Source organism: Macadamia integrifolia, chromosome 13, assembly GCF_013358625.1.
Source record: "Macadamia integrifolia cultivar HAES 741 chromosome 13, SCU_Mint_v3, whole genome shotgun sequence".
NCBI classification, from domain to species: Eukaryota; Viridiplantae; Streptophyta; class Magnoliopsida; order Proteales; family Proteaceae; genus Macadamia; species Macadamia integrifolia.
In genome coordinates, this window is record NC_056569.1 from 7,137,587 (window position 1) to 7,145,399 (window position 7,813).

Sequence of the window (7,813 nt, forward strand, 5' to 3'; positions counted from 1 at the left end):
CTTTCGCTGTTTCTCATAAATCTTTTTCACGGTTTCACCCAATCGGCCAATCGATCAGCAGCGGCTCGTCATCAGATGACTTTTCAATGGGTCTCCGGCCGCACGCCACCTCCAGCACAAACACCCCATAAGGCCATAACTGTACTCTGTACACATCGCTTGCCGCCGTCGCTATTACGTTCGCCAACTCCGGCGCTAGGGCCCATGGCCATAACCGCTGGTCCGCTGGCTGTTGGCCGCTGCTGCCTGCTGCTCACTCGCTCACGGCGTCATGGCGTCACCAACCTGGGCTGCCTGCTTCTCACTCGCTCTTTGAAAAATTAGGGTTTTCAGGTTTTGAAAGGTTGAAGTGTTTTGAGGTTAAAATGTCGAATTTGCAATTTTGTATTTAGGGGTTAAACGGTGGGCTCGGGTTGGTTTGGATCGGTTCCGGTTTCGGTGCATATTTCCGGCGCTTTCGGTGGCCCAACGGGCTAACCCGAACCGAACCGAGACCGGATTCAATTTAATATACAAACCGAAACCGGCCCAATAAGCCACCGGTTCGGTTTGGATCGGGCTTAATCGGTTCGGTCCGGTCCGGTTTGGATTTTGACACCCCTAATTGTACGAATATTGCAACCGAAGTCTTCTCCCTTTTTTTTCTTCTTATTATTATTTTTTTAAACTCTATAGCCACCACCTCCTTCTACGTCGCTCTCTCTCCTTCTCTATTAATACTAACCGCCTCCCTCCCCTTTTGTTTGATATATATATATATATATATACACAATACGTGGGTTGGGTTGGGTTGGGTTGGGTGGGGTGGGGTGGGGTGGGGTATTACAGACTCGGCCTTTTCAATCAAGTTACAACAAAATAATTTGGTGAGCCGGTAATTTTAAAAAAATCCATTAAATTATTAATACCGACATACCCATTCCAGTTTCTGTTCCATTACTCTCACAGCGTCCCACTTCTATTGCCTCACCGATCATTCCCTGGATTATTGATCGACTTCAACACTGTTGGCAGCACTGATGTCGCAGCTCATTCACATATTTCCAGTCTAAGTACGAATGGCCGCTCCAAATCCCGTAAACCCACTCATGGTTGCCCCTACCGTTCCAATGAACCCAAAGCCTGCCCATGGGAACACTGGCTCTTTCAAAGGCTGTTATGCCTCACCATTATCTATCTTTGGCCACCTACTTCATTGCACAGATTATTGCCCATTTACCAAGGATGATATGGGGATAAAGCTTTCCCCCAAAGGCTACTTCAATAATGCTTTAACTCCTCCAATCTTGGTCAATAACTGGCCTTGGTCTGATATACCGATCTGGCAGTTGCATGATGTGGCTGGTCCAAGTTCAAGAACACAAGGAACGCGCTACTACCATCTTAATGGCATTCCCTTACAAACTGTTGATGTTCCCATGCATGGGTTTCAGACTTTGGATACTATTGGTCCTCCTTTATCTGCGGATGTACAACTTGTGGTGGGGCATCCGGCTACTTTCCCGCCACACCAGATGGAGGATGTTGAGGACTTCTCTCTTGCCTAATTATTCATGGATAAACAAACAGAACCTATTACACCTCTCTTTGATAGCTCCACCCACATAAATGTCAATAACCCTAGCACTTTGGATGGAAATATAGGCCCTGAACTGGTGTTTGGATCTTTTCCACCCATACCCTTCACCTTACCACTCGTCCCTACCATTCCCTGTGAACAATTAACCATTGAACGCCGCCACCCCGCTTGGGCAACCAACCCAATTCATGCCTGGCCTTACCCAAACTCCTACTTGCACCGATTTGCCTGGCCTTAAACTTCCTACTTCAGCCTCCATTACAATTCACCAACACTTTTACTCACAACATGAGCCTAAACCAGCCGCCCCAATCTCTAACTCAGGCACAACCATTATACCATACTGGGACGGTTTTCGATTTCAGTAGGAAGAAGAAGAGAAACTCCCACCCAGCAACCTTCAACTTGAACTCCAAAGCCTCAAAGCTTTCATACTGGAATCCATTACATCTTCTTCAAGACCTATACAATTGTTCCAAGCACTCAAAGTATGGCTTAATGATTTCACTTCAGACTCTGACTCCTCCCCACACAAGGATGAACAATCCAACACCCCAACGATGGAGAATAAAGCATCAGATGGGAATCAGGCTGCTGACTCGTCGGACCAGGTACACCCTTCCCCTCATCCCAACTCTTTTTCAAATATTGGTCCTAATTATTTCTTTCTCATATTTTGTATTATTTTTTCATGGTATAATCTCAGCCAAAGAGCACCCTCTTACCATTAGTTTTTCATTCTCTAGTCTTGTTATATTTTTTCATTCTCGGGTCAATCGAAACAACTTAGCCTTTCCTGCTTATTTTATCTGTATGGTTTATATCACCTACACCTTTTCATTTTGTTTTGTTAAAATGATAATTTTTTCATGGAATACTCGTGGTTTGCATAGTACATTAACAAAAAAAAATACCTTTTCCATCACTGTAAATCCATATGTCCAGATTTTATTTTCTTGTGTGAAACAAAGTGTAAGGATCATGAGAACTATCAATTGCCAGGTTTTTTCAATTTCTATAATGCCAGATGGCATATCAATAGTGAAGGTGAGAGAGGGAATAAGGGTGGGCTTTGGGTTCTTGCACCAAGCTAGATCCGTGTTCACAATGTCCTTTATTTTCAACATTTCTTAGCACTTACTATAAATGATAGATTCTGGGGAACTGGTGTCTCATCTGCCCCTATGCACCTCCACAGGTAAATTTGAGAATATTTTGTTGGCATTCCCTGCAAGAATTTATCACTTCCCTCTCCATACCCTTATCATAATTGGAGATTGGAATGAGATACTCTCCAGCTTGGACAAACTTGGAGGGTTGCCTTTCTCTCTCTCCATGGCAGGAACCATTCTTGACCGCCTGATTTCCAATGAGAATATTTCTGAACTTAAATTAAAGGGGTCTTGATATACATGGTCATTAAAGAATGCCTAAATAGATGTTTTGCATCCCCTGATTGGATTCACCCCTTCCCTAATGCCTCTGTATCCAAATTTGCATCCAATGGATCTGATCATAACCATATTACACTCAATCTCAAAGGAACTAGACCCCGTTTCAAAAAATTGTTTCACTATCAAGATGCTTGGTCTCATCACCCTGACTTCTCATACTTCTGCAATACAACATGGCAGTTGTATAAAGATGATAATTTCATGACCAAATTGACCAATTTTAGTCGATTGTTGTCCAAATGGATCTACTCAACATTTGGACACATTGACACGCTCAAGTGAGGATATTTTGAAAAGATAATATCCCTGGAATCTCATCTTATGGATGATATTAGCTACTCACAATTACATGAGAATATCCAACAGTCACAATGGATCTTTGATGCAAAAGAGGTATTCTGGTTCCAGAAATCCAGACATCTTCATATTACTTATGGTGATAGAAACACCCGCTCCTATCATGCCATTTCAAAGCACCATATCTGGAAGAGGAGAATCGATTTTATCTGAAATGCCAATAATGACCTAATTGATGACACACAGCATTGCCCGGGAATTTACCTTATTTCTTAGGGACCTGTATAGGACCTCCAATCCACTTGACCCTTCTTTGTGGAATGTTTATTCCCAAAGATTCTTCTAGAAGAGAAACAGAAATAAAAAAGGCAATTTTTGCAATAGGTCCTTATAAAGCACCTGGGGGCAGATGGTTTTCGAGCTTGCTTTTATCAGAAATTATGGACCATGATTGGATCTGATATCACCACATTTGTCAAGGATTTTTTCTCCCATTATTCCTTCCCATATGGAATCAATCATATATGGATTTGTCTGATCCCCAAGCGGGATGATGCTTCCAGGGTGGAAGAATTTAGACCAATTAGCCTCTGCAATGTTTCATATAAAATCACTTGCAAAAACAATGGCTAATAGACTACGACCATTTCTCCCAAGCTTCATCTCACCATTTCCGGAAGCCTTCATTTTAGGTTGCCAAAATTTTGATAATATCATCATTGCTCATGAGATATTCCATTTGCTAAGAGGAAAAAGGGTAGGACAAGATTTGTTGCTATTAAGCTTGATATGTCAAAAGCTTTCGATAGGGTCGAATGGAGCATTATCCGAGCAGTTTTTGAGTTCTTGGGCATTGGGGAACACTGGTGTGACCTAATCAGTAACCTTGTATCATCGGTAACATACTCCATCAAATTGGAAGGCTATTTATTTGACTTTTTTTTAGCCATATCAGAGTATTTGACAGGGTTTCCCTCTGAGCCCTTTCCTTTTCATAACTGTGATGGAGGTTCTGTAATATCCCGCTTCTTAAACTCGGTCTGATTTCGTGGTTGAACCGGTTTAACCATGCAGGAACCGAGCCAGAGGATGTTAGAGCGGGTTCCTTATGGGCTATGATGGCACGGGTGACCTTAAACACCGGCTGGCCCGACAAGTCCGAGCCAGTGCCAGAAGAGACGGGAGTATCCAAACCGTGTACGTGCACCTACCATAAGGCTATGTACGGATAAAACAGGTATTATATCTGTATTTTAAGATATATATGTAGGCTACAATGTATGCCTGGGGTGGGGTTTGAGCCGAGGTCCGAGCCCGGTCAAAATCCCAAGTTTTGACTCTCGGATGGGTATGTCAGGTGGGTACACCCACCCACCTGAGTGACCCATCCAACACTATTCACTTAATTAGGAATAGTATATAAGGCTTTATGATTTCTTTTCTTTCCATTTATTACCCTCGTACGTTTGGTGAGAAAAGTAAAGAGGAGAGAGAAAAGAAAGGGAAGAAGGAAGGAAGAAGAAGAAAGGAAGGATTTCAGTGGCGCCGAAGCTAGATCTTGCTATTCCGGTGCCGGGAGAGTAATCTTCAACTCGAGATCTACAGTTGGAGGTAAGAAAAGCTGGGTTTTATGAACATTCACCATACCCAAGCTTTAAACCTTTGATTCGAGTATGATTTCTTAAGATCTTGTAAACACCCTTTGAAATGATGAATCTAAGGTTTAATAGATGATTTATGTGTTGATCTTGAAGGATTTGAAGAGATATTGACACGGTAGAAGGAGCATTGTGAGTTGGAAGTGTTCTTGAAGGGTTTGAAGTCATTCTTGAGCAAAGAAGGTATGATGGTTCCTCTCACTCGAATCTAACTTAGATCTAAGCTAGAACCATCCTATAGGACTTTAAAGGTGTGAAGAATGGGGTGAGAAAAGCCCTATTTGGGTCCCCAAGGAATGGAGGAAGTTGAGAAGAAACTGGGGTTTTTCCGCCAAAACCGGCGAGTACAACCGGCGGGTCCCTACCCGCCTGAGAGCACCCACCTGAGAGGTCAGGGGGGTCCCTGGCCAAACCGGCGGGTAGGACCGGCGGGTCCATACCCGCCGGTCCAAAACCAGCGGGTAGGACCGGTGGGTAGACAACCCACCTGAGTGACCCACCTGAGTGGCCAGAATGTGATTCTTAGGTCCGATCGAGCCCAAATCGGACGTGGGACCTTCTTTCGACATTCTAAACACGATTTTGACATCGGATTTCATTAATTTTGATTCTAAAATGGTGAAGTACTAACCCCTCTCAATTTTGTTAGGTTCACCAAAGCCTACCCGATTCGCTCCGGATCTCACCCGTACCGAGCGGGAATCCTTGTACGCTACAAGTAAGTGGAGAGAGGACGTTTGGCCTTGTTTCAAGGCATTTGTTTGGCATTCATATAACCATATCTAATCTAGTCATGTCATCATGAGTATGCTATATAGAATAGTCATTTCACACATTGATGTGCACTTATACTATGTTTATTTTTCAAATGCAAATGGAATGAGATGTTATATGTCGAATGTGTACATCATGTTGCATAAGGCATTGATAGACTAGATGCCGTGGTCGGCTTGGAAACGAATGCATTGGTGGCCCGTGGTATGGGACACGGTGGCACTATGCAGTCGTACTACATATAAGGAGCATGCGGTATTAGGATTTTCACCATCCCGTGCTACGACCCTTCCCAACAGGGGTTAAGGTGTTGGGTTGCCATTTGGGGGGAAGCAGGGGTCGCGGTTGTCGGACACTGTGGCGGTTAGGCATTACGCCCGGCGAGTCATGTAGGACAGTCGGCAACCCCGGTGGTATTTCAAGAGGGCCAATCGTACTGCTTTTAAATTGCTGGAGTCAGCACTGTCATTTAATTTATTTACATTTCTGTTGAGAGCCGGTGGACGGCATTGTCTTTATTTTTCCGAGTACTCACGGTGGGCCTTCTCCAACAGCCCTATGGGCGTATCGCGGGAGGGAGTTCGCGGCTCGTACCCGGAGTATACGCGCACTGTGGTTGTAGTAGCACTAAAACCAAAGACTTAGTAATGTTGATTAGGTGTATGTGATTTAAAATGAATTGCATGGCATGTAGTGCATATGATGTGTTGTGTTGTGTGGACTGTTGTGTGTGGTCCACCTCTCTACTTACTGAGCTAGTGAGCTCATTCCACGTGTACACCCCCTTTTTAGATGATTTTGCAGGTCATGCATCTGAGGAGCATGGGGTGGGTCCCACAGTCGAGTTTCCTGAAGAGGACTGGTGGACCCCTGAGGAGTTTGAGCACGGCGTAGACTGCGCGTGTGAGAGCTGTGCTGCGGGACAGCGGTTCTGAGGCCGAGCTGAGCTCCAGCCTTGATATCGATGCCGAGCTGTGTACTCTGATGATTTTGATGATTTCCTGTATATACTTGATATTTGAACTTTATTCTTTTTGTGTATATATCATGCCTTCGGGCCCAAATGTATATAATTATGGTATTATCATTTGGGTATCAAGTATATGGGAATTAATTACAGGTAAAACTTAGTCTTCCGCTGATCTGATGAATTGATGTTAGTGTGTGTATGCTGTGGTGGAATACAGTATCTGATGATCTTGGCAGGTTTGGGTTAACCGGTGTTAACTCGGTCACTGGCCCGGTTCAGGGTGAACGGGGTGTGACAAACGGTGGTATCAGAGCGTGATGCTCTGCTCCACTCACAGCATACCATTAGAATCCCGTAGACTCTATAATAGGAAAATGGGGTTGGGTAAGATAAAAGTTTAAAGATTAAAAGTCAAAGAAAGAAGGTATAAAATGAGGTTATATATTAAGTTGCATTCATGGCATGCGTGAGTGTAGATAAAAAGGTAATTAGATTGGAACAACCTATAAAGTACTATTTCGACGAAATTTCGGCAGCATAACGGCGTAGAGTGGGATTTCCAAAAAAAAAATTTTACACAAAACCTGATAAATAACAGATAATAATATAACCAAGGGCACAGATAGAAAAATCACATCACCACAAAACCATACAGGTACTCCACATATGAAAAACACCACAACAATCCATTATCCAAAGATATTTCATTCCATAGATGAAAATCAAGTTACATTGCAATTACAAGGAATGAGAAAAAAATAAATATACAATGTCTACAAAAAGGAGAAAACGGGTAAACAGCTAGTATGGGCGAGCCAAGCCCTCACTGGTCGTCATCATCGTCGTCGATGATCACCACGTTCGCTGGAGGCCTGGAGTTAACATCGAAGCGGTGATCGTAATAATCGAACCTCGCGTTCACCATCTGTACTTCCCTCCGAAGCCGGCCATAGTCTGCTGAGATAGCATTGGCCCTGGTGTCCAAGTCCTGACCCAGCCTACGGAAGGAATCCTCCAAAGTGGTCTGCCTGGAGGCAATCTCGTCCAACCGCCTCAGTATCTGGACCTGGCCATCCTGCAA